This window comes from Prinia subflava, chromosome 16 (genome assembly GCF_021018805.1).
Source record: "Prinia subflava isolate CZ2003 ecotype Zambia chromosome 16, Cam_Psub_1.2, whole genome shotgun sequence".
Classification (NCBI taxonomy): Eukaryota; Metazoa; Chordata; class Aves; order Passeriformes; family Cisticolidae; genus Prinia; species Prinia subflava.
Window position 1 is genome coordinate 1,060,547 of NC_086262.1, and position 24,124 is coordinate 1,084,670.

Below are 24,124 nucleotides of genomic sequence, written 5' to 3' on the forward strand. Positions count from 1 at the left end.
TAGTCTGGGGCTAATCCAGCTGGAACTGAGACAAACAGAAAAATCCTGCTGGTCCCAGCCAGGCAGGCTGGGAGCTTGGCAGGGTCCTGGTGGAGAGCAAGCTGGGAGCCCTGTTTGGCTGGCAGAACGAGAGGGGGACCCACCAAAGCAGAGCCTTGCTCCCCAGCCAGACACTCTGCCACCTGCATGATTTGTTTCAATTTTCCTGACTTTTTTCTTTGGAGCCAGGTGGATCTGAGCCTCTGGGCCAGGGAATAGCTGGGGGCTGCTGCAGCTCTTCTCTCTCCATTACCTTTCTTATTGAGTTGTCTCTCACACTGCTCACGGCAGCAAAACATGCTACAGGCGTATTAAGGATTCTCCATGCAAAACTGATAAGCTGAAGCCTCATTATTATCCCGCCAAGTGATTATCTTTCCTTGATGAAGCCTTATATTTGCCCAGTTTCAGATGGAAACCTTCCTCTTTTCAATTTGAGACTAATTCATTTCTTGACTCCTGGTTACAGTGCAAGATATCACAAACACTCCCTGGCTCTGATTTATATCGTTAAGAATCATTTACTTGCAATTAAAATGAGCCTTCAGGGCTTTTGCAAACAAGGCGGATTAGCCAACGGTAAAACATTTGCTTTTTGTAAACAGCAGCTTCAGGCTATGAAACAGTCTGGGAGGGGAGGGAACCAGGCAGAGCTGCCCCAGGGCTGTGGGTGGAGGAGAACCACAGGGGACCTTTCCAATTTCCCCCGAATCCATCAGGAATCCCCTGAGGTGCTGGGTGCATCCCCGGGCTCAGCTCCAGGGAATCCTGGCACAGTGGTGTCCCCAGCACCCTCAGCATCCCCATCTCCCACCTCTTTCCCTCCTGCTTTGGGAAGTCTTTTGAGTGATGGAGCTCTCCCTGCACCTCTCAGGGCTTGTTCCCCACTGCTTGTGAGCCCCAGAAAGGGTCTGGATGAGTCTGCATGTCTGGATGAGTCTGGATGAGTCTGGATGAGTCTCCATGTGCAGACTCCAGGGATTCAGGACCTGAACACTGCAGCACAAATCTCCAGTGGAGATGTCATCTAGCAGCATACTCATAATTAAGATAATTAACAATAGGATCATGTAATTGTCAAACTCTCTTGGTCTTACAGCTGTTCCAGGCTCTGAACAACAAGAAGACAAACAACCCTCTTAAAACATTAACTTGGCCAAATCCTGGGCATTGAGGATGGAAAGAGTCCAAATCCCAGCATGGAGAGCAGCATGTTGGGCATTTCCAGGAGCTGAGGAGCTGAGGCAGGCTCAGGGAGGTGCTGGACAGCCTCTCCATCCCCATCAGCAGGGTACCCAAGGGCCTGGCATCAGCTGGTGGGGGATGTCAGAGCTCAACCACTAGGAGAGCACCCAAAAAGAGGGTCTTAAACCACTGAGTGTAAATAGAGCACAGACCAACTGATGAGCTCCCTAAAAAGCTTCATCCCTGCTAAAAGCTGGAGATAAACCATGGCAAGACACCACTCTGCTGGTGGGTGGTGGCTGTTGCCCTGATTACTCGGGAGGTGGGGGCCGAGGGGCTCTCACCCCTCCTGAGTTCACTCACTTCCCTTGAAGGAGACAACTTGGAATAGGCCCTGATGCCTCATGGAAAGGTCTCCTGGGCAGCAGGGTTAGCACATAACCTCAGTGAGCTGAGGTCACTGCTCCAAAGGCAGCTCTTGCCTCCTGAAGACCTCTGAGTAAGACACGAATTCCCTCAAGTTATCAGCTGCTGCTTCTTCTGATTACATGGAGAATTTACTGGGTGACTGGATAATTTGAACCTATAGAGTTATTAATTATGACCTTAATCTGATCATCGCTTTGTTCCATTTTTAATTAGCTTAGTAAAACTGTAGTCATTTAACTTGGTAATATACTTGCTTAAGTGCACGTCTGATTGCATATCCTTTTTATATCCATCAGAAGCACTTGGGACTGCTTCACTCCATCTAACTGCAACCTGGGGCATGAACTCTGAGCAAACCTCAAGTACTATTAAGTTTACAAGTGGACTGCTTTGCTTCTGAGTGGGCTGAGTGCTCCCCTATACCTTGTTAGAGCTGGAGGAGGGTGTGGACAAAGTGCCAGGCAAAAACTGGGAATTTGAGCTCCAGAGGCTGTGCAATCAAGCCTCAGGCGTTTTGTGGTCTGCACACGGGGCAGGTTCATGCAGCAGGAGGCTCTGGAGAGCCCAAAGGCAGGTGTTCGAGTCCCTGAGGGGAGGGGGCTCCCCTCTGTGCCTGCCTGCAGACAGATGGATGGCTTGGCACTATCTGCTCTCAACGATCTTAGTGGTGCTCACGGGAAACTTCTGTCCTTGGAAGGGATGAAAGTGAAGCAGAGGCCGTGGGGCTGGACAGTCTGAACTGCTTGTCAGACATGCCAGCACTGAGACATCCCCAGCTGGCCAGCGGGGCTCAGGTTTTATAGCCTTTGGTGCTGACATCTGAGGACTCACTTATGGCCCAGGGGCTGAGATTTCCCTGGTCTGGGATCTTGCTGCATTCCCAGCACTTCTGGGTTACACAAGGCAAATAATTTCCTTGGTTTTCCCATCTGTGAGGAGGGTATAATGGTGCTGGCTGCCACTGCCCTTTGAGAGCCATGGATTTGAAGTGCCCTCACTGGAAGGTCTTTACTATCGCTCTTCCCAACTTCCCTACTCTCAGATTTCCACAGGATTTTGGATAGCTTCTGCAAAGGTATGGAGGTACTGTGGGAATCTGCCTGTCCTAAAAATACGCGCTGCTGCTCTGCACCACAAGGTACCTGTTGCACCATCCCCCAGGGATCAGCTACAGTGCTCAGAGGAGGTGCTGGGGGTAAAAGTGGGGCACAGATGGGATTTTTGTTCAGAATATCAGCACAAGGAAGTGGCAGTAGTTCAGTGCACAACTGTGTTTTCCCCTGTTTCTCCCTCCTGATTGTGTTGCTGGTCCTTGCACAAGCACCTGTCCCTGGCTCTGGCCTAGAGTTAGGTATGCCCAGGGTCCCAAAATCACATTGCAATCTCACCTGCACTGGGCAGAGGTGCCAGCACTGTCAGGCATGAGGGTGTTAATGAAATAGAACCACTGCCCTGCTATGTTTTCTCCTTTTTCCCACTTTATTACTTAATTCACAGAAGGGCAGTTCCACATCCATCCTCCTGGGATTGGATGTAATCAGAACTGTATTTAATCACCTGTCTCATTAATCCCTAACATTCTGTGTGCCGGCCTTGCTAACGGGGCTGTGCAGGAAGGTAGCGCTGAGGTGCGAAGGAATTAAACAGCTTTGTCCTAATTGAAGGCCAAGCCACCAGTTCCTCAGCAGCCAAATGCTGTAACTTTTACTGGTTTCACTGCATGATGTGGCCCAAAATCTTCCATGTGCCTGAAAGAAGGAACAGAGGCTTCAGAGGCAGGTGATGCTCCCAGGGACAGGCCAAGCCTTGTCTCAGAGCTTCAGCAACAGGGCCTTTCATGCAGGTCCTCTTCTGGCAACTTTGTCCTTAACCCCTGGGAGATGTTGGCACCTGGCTGTGATCCAGGTGGTGGTGACCAGCTGCAAATTATCAGGGGTTGTTTCCTCCAGATTGGAAGTATCCTTTACCCCTGGACAATACAGGTGGCAGGACCAGTTCCTTCTTGCTACAGGGCAAGGGGTGGCTCCAGGTTCTCTGGCCAGGGTTGCAGGGGGAAGGATGTGGCTGCAGAGCATTGCCATGGTTACAGGCACTCATCCTCCTCAGGTTTTTAACCACTGCTCAGTGCAACGCACCATGAAGCAGCTGAGTGCAAGGCACTGAGATTTCAGACCCCTCCTGATGCCCCTGTTCTCCAGGACAGGGAGAATGAAGTCTGTTCCCCAGGAGGGAGCAGGGAGAAGGGGTGGCGGTTCTCTCCCTCTGGACAAAATCACAGAAAGAAAGGTACTTAATTGGGCTCCAAACCATCCCTCCACCTCATTGTCCCCATGCTCCTGCCTGTCCACGAGCACTGGGCACCAGTGAGAAACTCAGTAAGGGAGAAAGGCTCTACACATCTGTAAGGATTCAATTCTCTTCTAAAACCATGGGAAATTCTTCCAATCCCCATCTAGAAGCCATGTGACACTCTGATCTATCATTTTTGCTTTCCATTTCCTCTCCTCTTGCTGCTCCTCCTGTCATGTGTCACTGCAGGTTGTGGTATCTTCCTTCACCAGGCAGAGACCCTCAGTGCCTGCTCCCCATGCCAGGCCCCTGGCAAGCAGCAGCTCTTCCAAAACACAGGGAGAGAAAAACAAAAAGCATGTTTAGGCAGACAGTCCTGCTCTGGAGGACCTCCCACAGGTTCCCTCCTGAAAGCTGTTAATTCTCCAAAGCATCCCTTTGACACAGCATCTGTGGGTCTACAAAACGTGTCCCCTTTCCCTCTGGTCTGCCAGGAGAAGCCTGTATTCAAGGAACCACCCTCCTAATGAGGGATAATTAACACCCACGCATGAAAGCAACAGTTGGGACACCTCAGGCTTGTCATGAGTTGGGTTTGACCATGTCCCTGAGCAAACTGGCTCTGCTTTGGGGTGCTGGCACCCTGCTTTCAGACACTGCTTGTTCCTTGTTCCTCATCCCCCTGTCCAGATCTCATGACTCTCAGGCACTGTGCAGGCAGTGGGTGATGGGGACCACGTTCTGCTCCAGCACGACAAATGAGGTTATTTTTTTCCCCCAGCATTTCAGCTATAAATAATCGAGCATTTTAAAACTCCATTTCTGCCACAAGACTCTGGAGGAAAGGGTTCAGATCTGGTATACAGATATATTTTTAAGCAGTGAGAGATTGATTTGTGCTGCTCCTGCCTGGCTGACACCTGCATTTGGTCACTTCAGAAAGTCTCAGCCTGCTCCTGCAAAGAGGAAAAATGGCTGGTTCCTGAGCAGCCCTGCTGCAATAGCTGTGCATGGGGAGACAGAGGTGTTCCAGCCCTGCCACTGGCACTTGGGAGATGCTGCTTTGGAGCAGCTTCTGGATTGTCTGCCCAGGGCATGCCAGAGCAGCAGAAATGCCCAGGGCAGCCACAGCTGGGATGGGGAGGGAGCCCTCTGAGGGGACCTGCCCATGGGAATGGGCTCACGTGCCCCAGGAACGAGCCCACATCCTCGTGGTGGGCATAGAACAGCCCCCACAGTTCAGGGTTTTTCTGTGTATTACGTGGCATGTTTCCAGGGAGGAATAACAGCTCAGAGCCTCAAGGCCTTTTAACTGGCTCTTCCTGTTATTGCTTTCTGAAAATAACAATAGTGGGAGGTTTATGTTCCTTCTCCTTTCTTCTTAATTCCATCCTTTCAGTGATGTTACAATTGCTTAAGTGGAGCTTTCCCTGATGCGATGTCAGAGTAAACTGTGTGGCAGAATTACAGCCAGCTGAATTAGCACTGTGTTTTGGGCTGCTCTTGAGCATGTGCAACAATGATTCATTTTCCAGTGCCTACGTGGGTAGAGTGAAATCCTTCCACCAACTCCCAACTCTCCAGTTCTCTCCAGCTCTGCATAGCATCAAGACCTGTCCAAGGGGCAGCACGAGCTCTTGGGGTGACCTGAAGTGCCTGACATGGTGCCTGCAGTGCCCTACACACAGCAATGTCACCTATGGGTACTGCCAACAAGCTGGAGAGCAGAAATACACTAAGATTGCCCATACATTCCTAGAAAGATCCAGAAATACCCTTCTTTTTATCTAACGTGGCCATATACACACGAGATGAGTGAGAGCCTTTATTTCTGGGAAGCCAAGTCTCTCTGTTCTGCCCATGCCTTGAAACCATGTAAATAAGCTGAGGCAGCTCCTCGTCCCCAAACAAGAATTTCCTTGAATTTGCTTAAACCATTGGACAGAGTGGGTTAAGCAGAGAAAGGACAGAGAAAACACATTTATATTCTTGAAAGAGAAAGCCAGGGCAAGGCTTCTGCTCTCCTTATTGTCACCCACACGCAGGCTGGACAGATCCTGGTGGAGAGGTGAGGTGGAGTTTCACATTTCTGCCTCAGTGTCAAGTGTGCAGAAATAAATCCACTGGAGAGCTGAGGGCGATGGCGCAGAGGCTGGGGAAAGCCCCAGACACACCATGTAGGAGACATCACTGAACCCAGCAGGATGCTTTATAAGTCAGAGTCCTCTCTTCCTCCCTCACATAAAAAAGAGCAGAGATCAGCAGAAAAAAGTTGCTGGGTGTGATGTTCCTGCTCTTGCTACAGTACCACAGGAGGTGGGATTTTATCCTGGTTAAAAGGGATCCTGGTGAAAGGATTTATTCAGGTCTTGTTAGAAAATGCTGCCCTATCCTTCCCCTGCCCCAGGGTACAGACACACAGAGTGGCCGCTTGTCCATGTGGACAAGCTCAAAGATGGGGAGGAAAAGTGTTTTTTCCTTGATGACTTTCCTCCCAGTAATCCCAGCTGCTATATGTCAGGGCAGCAGATACCACAGCCTCAGACAAAAGTCTGCTTTTCAGGCAATGATGTCCCTTTTTATAATAAATGCTGCCAACTCCCAGAAGTGATAGCTCACAAACAATCAGGGAGAGGACAACGGGAATGCTCTTTGAGGTGCTGTGCAGAATAGATCATCCACTGTACAGCAACAAATCAAATTTAGGGAGAAAGAATTTGGAAACAAATTACCAGCAAGATATTTCAAGCTGACAGCAATTTAGAGCAACTTAGGTCTGTCTGGTAAGAACTGTATTCTTTTTATTTCCCTATCAATAGCAGCTACCTTATAAGATTGGTTTCTTGTTGATAATTCTGTCTGGAACAGAAACTCCTGAGTACACTTAAGTTGATAACTCTCTCTTTGATCACATTTCAGTAGCAATGCTTTTCACCTTGATGACAGACTTTCTCCCTTTGGATGAGGTTTCCATGCCTAAAAAGCCACGTGGGTGTGGGATTTCCAGGCTCAGAGAGCTCTGGTGCACTGCAGACAGTGCTTGGACTCAGGGCTGGCAATGGCAGGGAGAAGAGTTTGGGGCAGGAGCTGCAGGGATTGGAGCACTCATCTGCTCTGCCTCAATTTCCCTGATCCTACAACAGTATAGAAACTGCTTGTAGGTGTTGGTCTTCATGGGAGAGGGCTAATTAATATCTGCTACCAACACCTCCTCGTAAATGCTGAAATGTGAAGGATTAAGGGTGTTTCTTCATACAGCTTTGTGTGCCTGGAGGAGCAGCGTGGAGCTCTGCGTGGCATGTGCGAGTTCAGGAGCACACAGGGAAGGGAACACCAGGAATGCTGCAGCCACAGGCTCCGTGTGCCCCCCTGCCCCGCCCTCACCCCGGCACAGAGGGCAGGTGCAGCTCAGGTGCCAAGGGGCACGCTGGGGTGGAGGAGGAGTCGGGATTGATCCCACCCTGCACACGGAGAGTTTTTCCAGCTCTGACACAGCACTGGGGACTTATCTCTGCTGACAGCGGTGCTCAATGTGTTAATTACAGAGGGAGGTCATTAATGTCCATCAGCAGGCGGGGAGGGGACAGGACTCGGAGGGAGGAATGTGTTGGGGGTAGACTGGAATGCAGCAGTGCTGACATGCCCGGAGCAGAAGAGACATAAAAAGAGTGTACTAGCCTGTAATTTCCCTGCAATTTCTCCTCGGGAAGTAATGAAAGTTTATGACTAGTCGTGGCAATGCCCGTGTCTCTCTTCTAGAAAGAGGTAGATAAAAATAGTTTAGGATCACATTGAGAAAAAGAGAAATTTGACATTCCTTTGAAAACTCTTTGTGGTCAAGTGCTCCCAGCCCACTTCGGCCAAGTACTTAGTAAGAGGGATGCCAGCTGTGGCTGACAGTCCTTTCGATTGCCCTCATGCCAGCCAGGCCCTGCTCATCTGCTGAGCAAAGTGATTGGACTTGTTTAATCTTTAGAAATAAAAATGATGGGGTTTGTGCTGGTTCAGCAAAGCCCTGGCTCCCCTCGGGGGCTGTGTCAGCCTTGGGACAGGAGGGCTTTTTCCTCCTGGTTTTCTCCATTGCCCCACTTGCTGCTTGGGGCTAGTTTTGACCCTGCTGAAACCTCACATGATCCTGCTGAGCTTTCAGGGAATGTGCAAGGGTTTGTTGTTCCGGATGCAGGGTAAGATGCTGTCAGCGTGGGATTTGTTTTCTCCACTGGCTTCTGCTTTGTGTCTAACATTTGGAAATAAATTATCAGGAGGCAGGAAAGCCTTGATCCAATGATGGTTTAAATTTGTAGCTTAAGTTGTGACCCTTTAACACCCCAAATTAAAATCACCCAGTGTTTGTTTCGCACTGCATCCTCCCTGGATAACAAAAGCAATCTACAATGTTATTTACTCAAGCAGTGCCTTAGAAACTAAAATTTTTTGTCCGTTCTCCACAGATATGTAATACTCAGTAACATAACAGACTGCATTTAAAATTAAGAACCATTTTCCCCTGTGCCCTTGGCTAAGCTCTCACAGTCCCACCTCTACAGGAACCACATTTCAATGGTGCTGTAGCTCCTTAGTCTTTGCAGTATTTTCGGATCTTTCCAGATGGAAAGTGCCATAGAAATGCAAAACCTTATTAATTAAAGGCTGAGATAGATGCAGTGTGTGGAGGTCAGTGACTCATGCAGGAGGATTCTCAGGCTTCTGCTATGCATTGCCTCGGGGCACTTTTTTGAATGTTCCCTTCTCTGGGGCTATGACAGTTTATTACACAAAGGCTGTGCGAACCTGGAGGTGAATGCAAACTACTCGAGCTAGGAACAGCAACCAGTGAACCCAGTTCATGCTGAGCCTTTTGGGGTGGCATAATTTCCCCTCATTAATGTTTCTGCCTGATTTTTCAGGCAGCACAGGCATGTGCTGCAGTGTGTGTGCTGGGGGATGCTGCTCTGTGTGCAGCCCCTCTGCTCCTGGCCACGCTGGTGTTGGAGATTGCTTCTCTTCCTGGAGGGCCCAGGAGCATTTGATAGTGCAGGAAGAGAGTGTTTCACTCACGATCCAGTGGCTTCTTGATTATGAAGCGGGGCATGTTCCTAGCAGACAGTTTTCCTTGGAGAGGGTGGCAGTGATGGGGAGCACAGCCCTGGCACTGGGAGCACCGTGGCTGCAGCTGTCAGAGAACCAGTGCTGACCCCAGAGGCATTGCAGCATCAATTAGTCTGATCCCTGTGCTGCCAACACTGCCAGGGAGCCCCAGTGTAGCTGCAGGTGTGCTGGTAAATTCCTTCTCCTCCTGACGGAGGCTTATTTCACCGAGGTGGTGTATTCACAGCTGTGTACCTGCAGACCCCCAGAAGCACCACCTACCAGCATTTCCAGGGTCCCCAGCCATGCATTGCCCCAGGACACTGGAATTTGAGTTCTGGCTGTGCACATGTTCATTCCTAGCTGGATATTGCAAGGCAATCTTAGTTCTTTATGCATCTGAACCCTGAAAAGAAATGGTGATGCCTCCTAGCTGTATGGAACGCTGAGGTGAACACTGGAGAGCTCCCAGGAGCTGGTGCCACAGCACACATGAGATATTGGTGCCAGACCCTCATTTTGTCACTTTGCTACATTGCTGACTTCATCGGAGCCCCCAGTCCTCGAGGGAGATTACATTTTGGGGTGACCCCTACAGCAAAGCTCACTGGCTGCGAGTCCCTGCCCCGCTCCTGGCCCTCGATGGCAGCCCAGGGACAGGACATGACAGGGCTGTGCCGGGTGACTGCTGCTGGCAGTCACACAGGTGGTGGCACAGCACGGCTGCCCTGGGGCTGTCCCCACCGCCCAGCATGACATCAGCCTGCAGAGAGCCTCAACCGGCTACTATTGGAAGCTGCAGATTTCTTTGGAGTATTTGGAGTTTTTCCTCACTCTCCTGCTGCCCATTCAGCCCCTTTGGCAGGACCTTCCAGCTTGCCATTACAACACTGTATCTTTTTGTCATTCTTTTTTATTTCCTTCCTTCTCTCATCTCTCTCACTCCCCTCACCATCTCCTGCCCCAGCAGTCCTGTCTGTGAAACGGACATGAGAGGTGCAGTGCTTCTCGCAAAGAGCAAAATGAAACCCCTTTAAAAAATCCCCCAAAACAAAACACAAAACCACAGAGACCAAACAAATATTTTGAAATGGACCACAAATGGATGCATGGAGCAACTATTTCCCTTCAACAACACTGTTCCAGAAATAGAAAATCCAGTTCTAGGTGAGGCACGTTTAGACCGTGTGTACACTGGCACTGGCAGGCAGTGGAGCTCCAGCAGGTGCTACATAAACAAGCCCCTTCCTACACAGACGCAGCCCAGGATTTACAGGAAAATGCCGCTCCCCTGCGAGGCTACACCCGCACGGTGTCTCGAGGTGGCCCTGGCCAGGGACTGCCCCTGTGCACACACCCGCCAGCCCCGCGCTGCTCCGCCGCCCCTCGGATCGTCCTCCCGGTGAGACCGGGAGCTTTTGATTTTACACGAACAGCCTCCCCACAGGATCAGTGCGGCCACATCACCTCCCTCCCTGTCCTCTCCCCTGGCTTACCCTGTGTTTTCACCCAGTGAAAAAGGGAAAGAAAAACATTTTAAAAACCACCAGGAAAATGGGAATTACAAAACCACAAACACTGTTACAGGAAGATTTGGGGTCAAGAAGCAGACTTGTAACTCATTTCAGAAAATGCATTAGATTTCAAGCTGCCAATGACATGGACTGGATGGGAGGTGTGAGCTACTGTTGCTGGGTGCCTGTCTGAACACCCCCTGCATTTTAGTCTTGTTGACAGAGCCCAGTGCTGTGATTCAGAGAGAGCTGTTAATTAAGAGACAAAGTCCAATCTCAAGCTAGCTGGCTCTATTTTTACATAATTTTATGTTTTGTTTGCTGAGCCTTTTAACTCGCTCCATGAACCAACAGAGCTGCCAGCTGATCTCCTCCCTTGACTTTTCAGTGGTGCAGTGCAGAACATGTGATTCTCTACAACTCCAGGCCTTCTACTTTTGAATCTGTAGGTTTAAAAAGGAATTTTTTTTTTAATCTGACATTTTGTCCTGAAAGGATGTGAGGCACACAGAACTGCTGAATGTGGAATCCACCACAGGAGGCTAAGACATGATATTAAAAGGAGTAATGAAAGAAAGCAAGCTATTGAAGTGTAAATTCAATTTTTACTGAGAGTATGCTACAGACAGAAATGAGTAGTTTGGATCCCTGGCGCAATTGACACCAAATATAAATGGTTTGGTATAAGCAGGAAATACAATCTGTTTTCCATGAGTTTCCATAGGAGAGTCTGTTGAGGCACTGAAGACCTGTATTTTTTTTAATAATCTGTATTTCAGTCAGTTTCATAATTACAGATCTCACATTCTTTAGACTAATTTCACTCACGGACAAGGCTGAGCTCTTGATCCGTATTTTCTTTCTGGATTATAAAGCAACAGTACTCTGCTCACTTCCTGGTCTTGGATCCCTTTCTTGGATTAAACCTGCAGGAAGGAAAAATGCAATCTAATTCGCTGCAGGACATGGCATTCTGGCAGGAAAGGCTTGTAGGAAAATGGAAAAGATGGGAAGCACAGCCCTGCAAATCCCATTGAACCAGGATCTGGAGGAAAATCACAGTCCTGACCACGGTGTGGTCACCTGTGCTGTGACACTGACCTGGGGCCAGCCCCCTCACTCAGTTACACACCTTGAATGAATCTTCCTTGTAGGTTACTCAGTCTCTCTATTTATTGCTCAATAACAAAGGACGGAGTGTGTAGATTCAGGTATCTCAGAAGTGCTGGCAAATGAGTCATGAAATGCATTAAATTTATTCAGTTGTCTTTACAATCCAGTACACATGTAAGTTCTGTGGAGAGATTTGTATTAAAAACTATCTCAAAACACACCAGGGAAAGTCCCAGAGTAATTTGTTGCAGGGTAAAAACAATCACTCTCTCTCACAACAGGCTCACTGAGACTTTTCAAAGAAAACTTTGAAACAAATTACCACATAAAGACAAATTGCTCCAACAGCAGATCTGCCTGTGCAGGTCAAGGTTGGGTTCCCAAAACCTTCCTCTCTTCTTAGAGGGGTTCCTGTGGCCCTGCTTGTACCCCGGGATTTCCTCTCACCTGTAGTCTTGTTATTAGAGGCATTTGGATGAAAACAAGGCTTTTCATAAAAACAGCAGGTCTCAGGAGGGTGAAAGTATCTGGGTTTTCAAAACAAAACACCAATTCACGAACCCAGGGGGAACCCAGCTACAACTTTCCCTCTATCTCCTTCAAATCTCTGCATCCATCACCTCCCCTCTCTCCAAGGACCCTCGGTATACTGCACTTAGGAGGACAAGGCCAGATTTTGACCTCGAATTTGTTGATTCTATCTCAAAAGTGGCATCCTAAGAGCCTGGCTGGGGGGCGGCTGGTGGAGGGCTGTGAAGGGAGGCTGCCTGTCGGCCCACGGAGTGAGGGGGCCAGGAAGCTGTGCCAGGCTCCGCTGCGGGGCCTGGGCGGTTTTAGGGTGCCCTGCCCGGGGTGGGGGTCCCGCCCTGTCCTGTCCCCGCCGTCCCCTCCCTGTCCCGCCGTCCCTCACCTGCGGGCGGGCGGCGCCGGCAGGGCGCGGGGGCGGCGCGGCGGGCGGTGCCGGGAAGAGCGGCCAGGCCGGGCGGGGAGGCGCCGGAAGAGCCCATTTCCTCCGCGGGACGGGACAAAGCGGCGGGGCCCAGCGCAGCCAGGGCGGCCGCCACCAGCGCAGCTCTGCCCCGGTAAAGTTGCGGCTCTCGCACTTGGAAACTTTTGGGCGCCGGGCCGGGCCGGGCCCTGCTGCCGCGGGGCCGGGGCGGGGGGCGGAGGATGGGAGCGGAGCGGGCCGCGCGTGGGAAGGGAGTCGGGCCCGGCTGGGGAGGCTGCGCTGCGCCGGAGCGGCGGGGCCCGCGTGGGAGCGGGGCGGGTGTTCCCCGCGGTGTTCGGGGCTGCCGAGCGCGTTCTGCCGGCGGAGAAGCGCGGCCGGGCCGCTCCCGGCGAAGTTTCGGTGCGGCGGGGCGGTGTCCAGGCCCCTCCCCGCGCGGCCGAGGCCGCCCCGGCGCCGCTCCTCGGCTGCGGGCAGGGCCAGGCCGGGCCGGGAGCCCCCCGGGAGCGCTCCGTGCCTCTCGGACCCGCAGTCTGTCCGGGAGGCGCAGCCGGAGCCGGAGCGAGCCCTCCTCTAGCCCGGGCCGTGCTGCCGGTCCCATACACGAAGAGCCGGGAACACCCCGCGGCCCCGCCTGCCTTCGCCACGTTTTCTGACACCCACCGCTAATCCCCTCGTGGGCTGGAGGGCGAGAGCCTCTCCTTTGCTGACAAAAAGTTTCGTGCTAGTTTTCCCAAACAAAAAGTAGGGAGAGCGCATCCGCTCCTGAGTTACGTGCGGCCCCTGTGTGTGCTGCCTGTGGCCGCGGGGTTCCTGGGCAGCGTGGGCCACCCGCCTGTTATTCATTGCTCATACCACTTCAAAACGCCTAAAATCTTTCAGGCCGAAAGTTTGCAGGAAAGTGTGCGTTCCAGTGTGTGTGTTCCAGTTATATTTAGTGAAGAATTGTATGTGATCAACGCACGGTTCCCTGCCTGTCTGCCCTTGGCTCGCCAGCCCTGCCCAGGCGGTGCCTTCTGGCGAGGGTCATCGATCATGGGTCGCCCTCGCCCAGCTGGGCTGCGAGCCCCATGACCGTGTCCTCAGCCCAGCTTTCGGAGTTATGACTCCAGGCGTGTCTGGACTATCTGTATTGACCTGGTCTGGGAGCTCTTTGCCGCCCTTCCCCCTTTGTTTGGATCTGTCTGTTTTTGGGGGATGGGAGTTGTGCAGAAGGTGTTTTCTGCATGCACTTGTGCTGTAGTGACTGGTTTCCTGTGTTTTTCCTGCACTGGGACTGGGGAGGTGGGAGAGGCTGCACTCCTCAGTCCTGCTGGCTACACTGGGCTCGGAGGTTGTTTATTTCAGTTCTGGGCTGCTTTGTTGGCAGGATTGTGTTGATGAAGGTGAAAGCTCATTTTACGCTAGGTGCAGTCTTTGCTCTGTCTTGGGGCACCAAGGCCATATTAAGTGTTTTGTTGTACTTACTTCCCCCTTCTGAATCGAAACATGTTGTTTAAAAGGACATACTTTGGTGTTGAGTCACTGTTCGTCATTTTCAAAGAAGGAGTTTCTGAAACATCACGGAAACGTTTTGACTTTTCTCAGCGGAAACAGACAAAGGTTTAGTAGATTTTGTTTTTAGAAAGGCTTTGCCCTAACCTTTTCCATAACAAACAATGTGCCTTCAGTCTTTAGGGTTTTTTTCAGCCGGTTCTAATAATAGACCTCAGCATCGGAGATTTAAAGTTTACACAAGGTGGCCGGGGGGAGTGCAGTGGGCAGAGATTAGAAATCCCGTGCTCAAATTGATGCTTTAAAATACAAATGTAATACTTTCCTCACAATGAATTTTCAGGCTTTGAAACATCAGGATTTCTGTGCTGACATGTGTAAGGACAGACGTTAATGTGCAGCTTCTTCATAGGGCTTCTGTTGGTCTGATAAAGTTAACTGGGAGATGTAATAGAAAAGTAATTTGTGTTTTTTCAGCAACATGAGTATCTTCCTTCTGCAGCTGTAAGATCGAGAAATTGATCTTGCAAAGGAATCCACAATAAGTAGAAATGTTTATGAGCTGGAAATACAGTTCAGTGGGACATCAGGCCTGCTTTGAATTTACATTTGTTACTGTTTGGTTTCTGAATGACCTGTCTTATGCAGAAAATTGGTTAAGATCATAAAAATACTCAGTGGCCAAACCAGTCTGCTCATCCTAGGTGGGCAGTGGGGCTGTCTGGGACGAGGGCCCGTGTGGCCATGGTGCTTCTGTTCAGGTCTTACTGGGTTCTGTTTTAATGGCATCTCTGAACTTTGCTGGACACTAAAGGAAACACGATGAGTAAAAGACGACTGAGTGTCATTTTGTTAGGGACAGTCACTCAGCATAATGATGAATCAGAGACTGGTTTGGGTTGAAAGGGACCCTAAAGCATATCTGGTTCCACTCCACTGCCATGGGCAGGGACACCTTCCTGCCCAAATCCTGCCCCTGCTCCGAGTCCTGTCCCCCCTGACCCTGAACGCTTCCTGGGATGGGGCTTCCTGCCCTCGTGCCTTAACTGGCACCACTCTAAACCTTGTGCTGTAGAACTTCAGTGTTGAAAGTATGACCTTGAGGAATGGGATGTGTTACTGCTCTGGGAATTCACCCGAACTGTTCTACAGCTAATCTGGAATAGCTCCATTCAGTGAGTTTATGGCTCATGCATTGGTTAAACAGCATTGCAGCTTTAGAGAAAGTGCAGATGTTTGATAATTACTACTTTTAACTCCATACTATTTTAATCCAGCAAATGAGATTTAAAATAGAGCTACCACAAAATTGTATGCTAGCACCCTGACTGGATGAGCTCCTCTGGCAAGACAAGCACTGAGAGTGGCCTGCTGTGTCACGAAGCAGAACTGGGTGCAGATGGATTTATTGAGGTGAAGGAGTTGCAGGAGGAATGTGGTCACTGCAACTGGAAATGGGATTGTTCTCCTTGAATGACTGAGACTCCTTATCTGCTAGTCATGGCAAGAATGGGTGTAACTGTGATTTCTGGTGTGCAGAAGGTTAGTCCAGACTCTTGTACTGGCAAATCTGATACTTAAATATGATTCATAATTTCTTATGACTGATGGATTTAAAGAGCCAGCTACCTTTTCTCTCAATATGATCACATATTTTTGCTTGTTAATCCCAGATATGCTGCAGAAAACATCTGTTAGTCCTTTGATATGTGTATATAAATATATCTGGTGGAATTAGAGGAGTAACCTTTATTCCACATGCTTTGTGAAGTGATAGAAAAATTTTTCAATCCACAGGTCTAAAATAACACAGTTTTCAAAGCAAAATTCTCCTCCAGTCTGACATTCCCTTCTATTATAATTTCTCTAATTTACAAGAAAGCTACTTATTAATCAGTTAGGTTCCAAAGAGCCTCTTCTGAAAGGCTTTAAATGCAGGGATCAATGCCTGTATTTTGGCTTATCCAAAGCACTGAGGGCAGCACATCGAGGGCAGGGATTCTCCCCCTCCTCTCAGGTCAGAGCCCACCTGCAGAGCTGCCCCAGCCCCAGGGCCCAGCACAGCAAGGAGCTGGAGCTGCTGGAGCCAGGCCAGAGGAGGCACCAGGATGAGCAGAGGGATGGAGCAGCTCTGCTGGGAGGAATGGCTGGGAGAGCTGGGATTGTTCACCTGGAGAAGAAAAGGCTCTGTGGAGACCTTAGAGCCCCTTCCAGTGCCTGAAGGGGCTCCAGGAGTGCTGGAGAGGGACTTGGGACAAAGGGTGGAGGGACAGGACACAGGGCATGGCTTCCCACTGCCAGAGAACAGGGATAGATGGGATATTGGGAAAACTTCTTGGCTATGAGGGTGGGCAGGCCCTGGCACAGGGTGCCCAGAGCAGCTGTGGCTGCCCCTGGATCCCTGGAATTGTCCAAAACCAGGAAAGACAGGACTTGGAGCAACTTGTGCTGGTGGAAGGTGTCCCTGCCCATGGCAGAGGGTGAAATTAGATGACTTTAAGGTCCCTCCCAACCCAAACCATTCTGTGATAATCTCAGGGTTGGAAAAGCAAACAGGAGGGCAGCTGTAACTAAAGGATAACCATTACCGAGGCACAGAGTGGAACAGTGTCCACGAAGCCAAGCTGGAGGCCAGTTGGTTCTCTGGCAGCTGTTTTAGTGCATGGAGTGGCACGAGAGCAGAGGAGTGTTGGTGTTACAGCCCAAGAGTGAGTGAAACTCCTGGCAGTGAGGGGCTTGAGAGCAAAGCAGACAGGGAGGTGTCACCAGTGTGGCAGGTAGGATTGCAGTGGGCATATTGTGAGATCCTCAGCTTGTGGTGTGCTGTTTTTCCCAAAGAACGCTCAGTTTCTCAGCAATCAGTGCCCTATTATGGAGTAGATCTGCATATGACTGTATATGCTTAAGGAGAATTTCTGTGTGGAGCTGATGTTGAGCAAAGGAGGAGTTGATGTGGAGCAAATGAGATTGTGGTGCAAATTAGGGTAGAAGAGGCACCATTGGTGCACCCTGTTCTAAAGTGGTCTTGAATAGCTAGTTTAAGGAAGAGGCTGAAACTAATGAGCTTGGTAGGTGGGTAGCTGCTGAAGGGTAAGGAGAAGAATTTTTTTTTTTACCTGAAGGTTAACTGAGGGGAAATTGTAGGCCCCACAGTTCTGTCATTGCCGTTTTTCAGCAGGTCAAGAGGACATTTAGGTAAATACTAAATTTGTGGCTTTACATTAAGGTCAGTAAGGGTCAATGCTATCAGGAACATGTGGCCTTGATGGCTTGTGTGGTTTTCAATGCTCTGCCTTCCGCTGCTGTTCTCACTTCCCCAAGGGCTCAGAGTTTTAATTCACTTTATTCTGGGCACTTGTAGAGGTGATATCTATGCAGATCTAAGGTTCTAGGGGGGAGATTTCTTTTTCTATATCTTTCTCTCGTTGATACAACCTGAGCAGAGGAGATCCACTTAAATAAATGGTCTGCACAAGGGCTGCACTAGCAATGTAGCTCTGCAGAGCCACAAAGGTCAGTTGAATTTTTCATGTAAACAGGGCTGAGCTGTGTGCCTATAAAACGGTGTTTAACCTGCGTAACACTGAGCAGGTCAGTATTCATCTTAGCAAAGTGCTCTTGAGATCTCCAGCTGAAGCTGTAGGTGGGTAAATGTTTTTTTTTAATTGACTGGAATATTGGATTCAGAGCCAGCGTTGTTGAACAGCAGGGGACAGAGCTGTGGTGTGCTCAGAAGCAAGAAGGTGAAAGTGGGTGTGAATGCAACTAATCAAGATGTACAAGCTGCCAGTTTTTGCCCTCTTCCTTGCAAGTATGTCCTTGTAATGTATACTTGTAAAACTAATCTCTTTTAGTGTGACTTCAAGACCTAGAGAGTCTTGCTGCTCAGTGCTGAAGAGTTGCTCCTGGTCCTGGATAATTCATGATGGGCTGTGGGTGTGTGTGTGCAAGTGACACATCTCATAATAACTTCACTTATAAACTATGCAGTTCATTCCAACCAGTATCTGATGTCCAGGTGTTTTGGAGTCTAAGCATTCTGAAACTTCAATTATTTATTGATCTCAAAGGTGAGAAGTTGAACAATGAACTACAAGTGGTGCACAGAGGGCTTGATGTCTTCTGATTGCTGTAGCTGAGAGGTCTGTCCTGCTGTGACCCTTATCAGGAGGTTTTGGTTTTACTGGTCCCATCAACTTTTTATGAGTCTAGCCCTTGTCTGAGGCTGTAAGTTACAAGCCCTTCACCTGGTCTTAGCTGAGCTGACTGTGACCAACAACTGAGGGAGAGAATAAAGCAGGAGCTCTGCTTGTTGCACTGTTGAGCAGTATCCTCTGGCTCTTTGATGCCTTTGTGGAGTGATGGATGCTCTAGGATGGGCTTTGGTGTCTCCTTCCGGTTCTCTGGTCACAATTACTGACCCTGCCACTTTTCTTTATACTGATCCTTACAATAATTTATCATCATTTATCTTCCCTCATATCCTCCTCCACCTTTTTCCTGGGTGGTGGCAGTTTGTAAAATCATCCGTAAAAGGGAAAGCAACAGGAAGGCAGTAAAACAAGCAATAAAACCATGAGAGAAGAGCAAACAAGTAGCATTGCTTCCCTGAGGTTCTCTGCCAAGGTCCAGCAGTTTAAGAGCTTCCCAAGGCAGGAGTTGGAGCCTGGACTGGCTGTTCTGCAGATGTGCCTGATGGCCACGGTGGCCAATGCTGGCAGGCGCCCCCATGGCTGCTGCCTTTGACAGTCCTGGCTGCAGGTGCAGAACAGCTCTGCCGTCATCGTGTTCAGCTGATGACTTCATGGCTTTTCAATGTAGAAACCTTGTGAGTCAAATGACTTCATACAAGCTACAAGTAAAAGGAAAGATACGGAATATTTCTGAGTGAAAAGCAGGAATCTGGTTTGGCTCTACAAAAGGCTCTGGAGTGGTTTAAATTTTGGTACAAAGTATGGCTTTGTAGTTCCTGCCACTTCCACTCTTTGGAAGAGGTGCTTAATTAGAAACCACTGCCCTTGCAGCTGCAACCACATTTCCTAAGTAACATTAAACAGTGCATCCTGAAAGTGGAGATGTGGGGAAGGCTTTTTGGACAGTGGACAGAGCTTGTGTTTGTTACTCCATGACACTTCACTGCTGGTAGAGTCCTCAGTCACAACCCTCTGACAGATGAGTGCAGTGTGATTGTGAGAGGGGGGGAACCTCCCCCTCTCTCCTAGCTAGGGGTTAGGGATTAAAAATAATTACATAAAATCCAGTAAGAGTAGCACAAAGAGTGAAAAAAAAGCTTGAGGGTTTATTTGTAGCAAAACAGAATAATGCAGATTGGTTGTGCAGGGCTCAAAGCTTATAACCCCAAGGAGAAAAAGTTAATTTCTGGTCTTTATGCATCACTACTGTAGCGTCAGGTGTTCTAAGCTGGTTTACTTAGTTTACAGAATTGGTTAAGACAATTTGAATATGATTATTTGATTAACAGAATATTATTGTGGGCCTAGGGAAAAGTCAATGGCTGTCAGTGAAAGATGCAGTGTTCAGCAGAACAAAAGGCAAAGCGCTGGTGCAAAACCAATGGAACAGGATTTTTTAGCTCATCTGGTTTTTGTTCTCTAGGTTTGTCATGTTTCCGATTCCTGGGGGTGAAAAGAAGGGGCGGAGAGAGAAAAATGTGTATTTAATCATATGTGAGTTAGTTTCTACTCAGTAAACGGCTGTGTTACTACATTAATTCTTTTTTTCCAGTAAGACCATCCAAGCAATGTCCTTTTTCTCAAACCTGATTGCTTCATGTTACTTTTGTGGAATGTGGGTAGGACAGTGACTTTTTTTTTTAACAGAAGTTGCTTTAATTGGTCATCTATCTGTGAAGGCAGTGACTCGAATGGATTCCTGCCCAGACAGGTCGTGGTTAGCTCTGACTCCCATGCGCCCTGGTGCACCCTTAGCAAGTTTGTACTTGATGGAAGGTGGTTATGGCTGTGCAGGAACTCTGGCAAGCAACCAAAAATTCATCACACCGCGGTGTTTTTACTATTACTTGCTTTGCTCTTGTGGAGAAGCTGTGAAGTTCTCATCAGTCAGTGCCCCAGTGTTCCAATGTCTGCAGCCTTGAGGAGATGAGGTGTCAGATCATCCCGCCTTAGTGCAGGCCCTCAGAGGTGCTTCACTCCTCCAAACCACGCTTGTCCAGCCCATTCATGTTCACTCTTTCTTCTGGGGTTTGTTTTTGTGAATTCTCCCCATGTGTTGGTGGAGCTGCAAGTTGAGAGTTGTCTGAGGGCATGTGGTGATGGTGCAGTTCTTCCTGTGAGAGGAACTCATGGTTTATAGCTGGGAGATGTTGCTGAAGGTTGCCCTGAGCATAAAGTGAAAATCATGGCCTCCTCACCTGTGGGGTTTGTTACTTTCTTCTTTAAAAAAACCTGCTTTGTAATTTTTAGTTAAGACTGACAGAGTGTTCGTGAATCAAAGTGGAGGACTGCAAAAGGACTTCTGAAGGAGTTTTCATAGGAAACTTAGAAAACATTTTACTTTGAAGAGTCTTCACACTCATGTTCTCCTTTTGCTTCAGTGGGTGCTCCTAGTAGGTTTCACAAAAGGAGAAAACTGGAAAACTTTTTACATTCTTAAAACAAAGAAGTTTTTATTACATGGTCCTTAGTTGCAGCTATGCTGAGCACACAACTGAGAAGGAATATGGTATTTAGTCTCTGGTAATACAAAGCTGTCCATTTGCTCCATGTTTAAGTAAATTTTCACCAACCCTCTAATTATAGGGAGTCTTTTTTTTTTTCCCCAAAACATGTGTGTCAGCTCCAATAGCTCCAGTATTTGTGGACTCCTGACAGGTTTAAATTTTGCTAATGAAGGGCTAGATTTCAAAGATGTGGTCAGCCAAAAGCACCGAAGGGTATTGCATAACAACATATCAATTTAGGAATGAAAATGCAGTTTGAGTGGGGTCAGATTCTGGTGATTTCTGACTCTTTAGCATAAACAGCACTTTTTATTGCAGGTTGAGAGCTGAAGAAGATCCGAATAAAAATCCCCAGGTTTTCTTTTCTCTTTATTACCAGCCATCAGTGAGGTTTTGCAGGCTAAGCAAGAATCAGTTTTGCAGCCGTGGCAAATTCTTCTGCCAACTGATAAAGTGGACTAATTTATAACAACCTTTTTCTTATTTAACGTATAGTTGTGCAAAAATGATCTTGTTAAAAGGTTGCCCCTTCTTACGTTCATTGTTAACTTAAGGTTGGTAATTGGAACCTGTGCTGGCATAGTTTGGGGTTTGAAGGGCCATGCTCTGAAGCCACAGCCTAGTTATTATATCTGCATGTCTGTGTGTCCCTAGGGTCTGAACTGTGTGCTGTGGTTCAGCAAGTGCCAGAAAGCTGTTCTTTAATCTTTCTCAATGATTTTAGGGAAGCTTCACAGAGTTTTCTGCCTCAAGAGTGGAAACAGGCACTGAGGTTGGAAGGGCTCTAGGTAGCTGAATTCAAGTGGTCTAGCAGGTGCACAAGACTCTCCTGGGTTCTGAAATGCTGTCTCCAGGCTGAGCCCCCTTGTTGTGTTTCAGTGTGAGCCTAGTGTTTGAGCCTACAGCTTCAGTGTGAGAGATTGGCTGAGTAAGGGCTGGGTTAGAGAGGTTGGAGTTGCCATCACTGCACAGATAGACTCGTGAGAGATGTTGCTGTTTGCTTAAAATGCAGGTGTGGTGTCTTTCTGCATGGCCAGAGCCTTGCAGTCCTGACCCACAGAGCAGCTAAATACAGTAGTTACTTATTCTGATTTGGGAAGTTATCTTTCATGGTGTTAGTGGAGATTTTCAGCATAAAATGTACAAACATCCATGTGAAGGCAGAGTGAGTGGTTATTATTCATAACAGTAATAGCTTGCTGGCCATGACACACAATTTTTTTCCAAATACAAAGTTTTGCAGCCAGAATATAAAAGTTAATCTTAGTTATAGAGGAGATTCTCTTCTTGAGAAAGGGCATGTGTGTCTTCTAAAGCATTCTCGTTACCCTGTCAGTCTTCTTTACAGAGTTGGGATCATGCATGAGTTTTGGAAACTGGAAACTGTAGAAATAGGTTGGAAGCTTGTTGGGACATACCAGGTTATCTGTGTGAACAATTATTTGGGTATAAGCCTGAGTTTGGCTCCTGTATTCTTTCAGAGTGTCATCCATGAACTAGAACCCTAGTGTGACATCAATAAGTCGCTAATTGCTCATGCTGCCTGTGCTTTGTCCTCCATGCACCTCTTTTCTAGATTCTTTGTAGTAAAACAATTCTGTCAGAAAGGAAATGATCAGAGCTGAACACTTGCATAACTGGGGCAAGAAGCTGCTGTTGGCACCAGCATCTCCCAAGCAAACATCATATTTGCCAGTGTGAAATCTCTGCTGAGGTCCCAGGACCAGCAGCACAGTGAAGCTGCTTGTGCAGAGCATGCCTTCATCCCCTAATCAGCAGCTGGACCTGAGTGAAGGAGTGAAGACCTGTAATGACAGAGCATGTTCCTGACTGAAGATGAATCGCTGGAATCCCCAGCACTGTGACAGTTTGGAAGCTGCTAGGAGATAGCACAGGCTGCTTGGGGGAGAGTGAGGCATCTTCATCTGGTGCTGTGCCCTGTGCCCACTCCTGTGTGATGCTGTGTGGGCTGGGCTGTGCTGCCATGGGGAAAAGGTGAGGGGTGGCTGCTGGTTCTGGTGGGAGAGAAAACAGAGTCAGGATTTTTGTAGGGACATTGGATTAGGTTTCATGTCTCAATTCAGTAGCAAGGTCTAAATGAGTGGAGAACAGAGAAGCATTTGTTTGTTACTGACTGTGTCAGGCTGTCTGATAAGCATTTCAGATGCCTCTTGTGGGTGTGTTCTCCACAAGAGCAGCAGAGAAAAATTTGTAAAAGCAGATTAAGAGACCTGGAACTGGGATGGCACTGGTGAGAAACAGGTTTATCTGAACCTGAATATCGTCTTTTTTCTTGGGTGATTACTGCAGTTTGTGGGGAAAAAAAAAAAAAACCCACAACCCGGAACAAAAGGTGTAGCAAAGTTGAATATACTTGAGTGGCAGGAAATTCCATCCAGAAAAACATAGTCATTGGTTTCTACAGAAGGTTGTTTTATTCAGTGAAATTATTTCCCACATATTTTTCCATGATTTGTATAGATACCACACTTGAAAATTTAGTAAAGTTGTATTCAATGAAAACCAAGAGTTTGGGATGAGGTGGAGATGGTCTTACCTTGACACCAAGCTGGACATGGCCCGTGTATCTACTCACACCTCAGAATTTGGAGGCACTCCAAAGTTTAATAACACAGACACAGGCAGTGCATCCCACCTTTGCCACCAAGACCTGAGTCTCATAAGACAGGTTCAACTCAAACTCATCCTGTACATAAAACAGGACCTTTACCACAACATGACACCTGAGTTTGTATTAATGTTTCAGACTGTGAAATTCTGGCAGTAAGGATTTCTAATGAGGTAGTATCTGTGTGGCATTTATGGTGGGGGACGAGATTTGGTAGCTGAGCAAATGGAATGTAAGGTTGAAGGCTATGTTAGAAGAGGATGACTCTCTGTTTTTGGTTGTGTATACTTGATGTTAAATAAAACCAGCTTAAATAAAGTCTGCTTAAATCCTCCTTGAAAAGCATCACATTCACCAAACATCCCTGACTTGCAGCTATTTGGCTGCCAAGTATTGCTTTATTTGTGGAACAGGGCAGACAAGTTAATTTGGAAACTGTGAAGGGAAAGAATGAAACTTTTTATTTTATGCATACTCCTAGTTATATCAAAACCAGTTTTGAATTGTCAGTGGGCCATATGAAGCCCCAACATGTGAGCTGAGTTTTAGGGAAGTGTGCCTTAAGCTCTTTGAAACCAAAACTATTCAGAAGGTTTGCACTAATGGTGTGTGTTAGATACCCAGCTCCTGAAGATCTTTGATCTTTTGTCTGCCACCTTCAGCAAGGGTCAAGGATCCCTGCTGGTTGTCAGGTGGGT

At 48.2% G+C, this 24,124-nt stretch overlaps 1 protein-coding gene and 1 long non-coding RNA gene across 4 annotated transcripts in view; one reads left to right on the forward strand and one right to left on the reverse strand.

Annotated features, from left to right (window-relative positions):
- Positions 1-11,141: 11,141 nt before the first annotated feature.
- On the reverse strand, positions 11,142-12,644 carry LOC134559214 (uncharacterized). 2 transcript variants are annotated; one of them, XR_010082483.1, is made up of 3 exons: positions 12,568-12,644; positions 11,677-12,111; positions 11,142-11,470 (listed from the first exon to the last, which is right to left on the reverse strand). It is a non-coding gene; the product is annotated as an uncharacterized LOC134559214 (long non-coding RNA). The 2 variants fall into 2 exon arrangements; XR_010082484.1 differs by lacking the exon at positions 12,568-12,644 and having other exon boundaries at positions 11,677-11,838; positions 11,980-12,528.
- Positions 12,617-24,124, forward strand: part of CTNNA1 (catenin alpha 1) — a 117,149-nt gene continuing 105,641 nt past the window's right edge. The window contains exon 1 of one of the 2 annotated variants that reach the window (XM_063413776.1): positions 12,617-12,739. The gene's annotated coding sequence lies outside the window, so the exon portion shown is untranslated. The remainder of the gene's footprint in view (positions 12,740-24,124) is intronic. The other variant, XM_063413777.1, reaches the window with a different exon arrangement.